Raw genomic sequence first — 1,707 nt, forward strand, 5'->3', positions numbered from 1 at the left:
GACACCCACGAAGTGTTACATTCCAGGAACGGAGACATTCCACCGACTGTGACATTCCATAGACTGTGACATTCCACGGACTGTGACATTCCATGGACTGTGACATCCACGGACTGTGACATTCCATGGACTGTGACATCCACGGACTGTGACATTCCATAGACTGTGACATTCCACGGACTGTGACATTCCATGGACTGTGACATCCACGGACTGTGACATTCCACGGACTATGACATTCCTTGGACTGTGACATTCCAGGAACTCTAACATTCCACAGAGAGTGACATTCCGGGGACTGTGACACCCACGGACTGTGACATTCCATGCACTGTGACATTCCACAGACTGTGACATTCCTCAGACTGTGACATTCCACGGACTGTGACACCCACGTACTGTGACTTTCCAGGGACTGTGACATTCCAGGGATTGTGACATTCCACGGACTGTGACATTTCATGGACTGTGACATTCCACGAATTGTCACACCCACATACTGTGACAATCCAGGGGCTGTGACATTCCAGGGACTGATACATTACAAGGATGGTGACATTCCAGGGACTGTTATGTTCCATAGACCGTGACATTCCACGCACTGTGACATTCCGGGGACTGTGACACCCACGGACTGTGACATTGCACGGACTGTGAATTTCTACGGACTGCGAAACCCACAGACTGTAACATTCCAGGAACTGTGACATTCCAGGGACTGTGACCTTCAATGTACTGTGACATTCCATGGACTGTGACATTCCAGGGACTGTGACATTCCAGGGACTGTGACACCAACAGACTGTGACATTCCACAGGCTGTGACATTCCACAGACTGTGACACCCACGGACTGTGACATTCCAGGAACTGAGACATTCCACGGACTGTGACATTCAACGGACTGTGACATTCCAGGGACTGAGACATTACAAGGACTGTGACATTCCACGGACTGTGACATTCCAGGGACTGTGACATTCCACAGACTGTGACATACCAGGGACTAGACATTCCACGAACTGTGACTATCCAGGGACTGTTACATTCCACGGACTGTGACATTGCGCGGACTGTGACATTCCACAGACTGAGACACCCAAGGACGATTACATTCCACGGACTGTGACATTCCAGGGACAGTAACACCCACGGACTGTTACATTCCACAGACTGTGACATTCCACGGACTGTGACACCCAAGAACTGTAACATTCCACGGACTGTGACTTTCCACGGACTGTGACATTCCAGGGATTGTGACATTCCACAGACTGTGACATTCCACGGACTCTGACATTCCAGGGATTGTGACATTCTACAGACTCTGACATTCCAGGGACTGTGACATTCCAGCGGCTGTGAGACCTACGGACTGTGACATTCCAGGGGATGTGACATTCCACGGAGTGGGACATTCCAGAGACTGTGAAATTGCAGGGAATGTGACATTCCACAGACTGTGACATTCCACAGACTCTGAAAGTCCAGGGAATGTGACATTCCAGGGATTGTGACATTCCACGAACTGTGACGTTCCAGGGACTGTGACGTTCCAGGGACTGTGACATTCCAGGGACTGTGACATTCAAGGGACTGTGACATTCCATGGACTGTGACACCCACGGACTGTGACATTCCAGGGACTGTGACTCCCACGGACTGTGACATTCCAGGAAATGTGACATTCCATGGACTGTGAAATTCC

This window comes from Pseudopipra pipra, chromosome W, assembly GCF_036250125.1.
Source record: "Pseudopipra pipra isolate bDixPip1 chromosome W, bDixPip1.hap1, whole genome shotgun sequence".
NCBI lineage: Eukaryota > Metazoa > Chordata > Aves > Passeriformes > Pipridae > Pseudopipra > Pseudopipra pipra.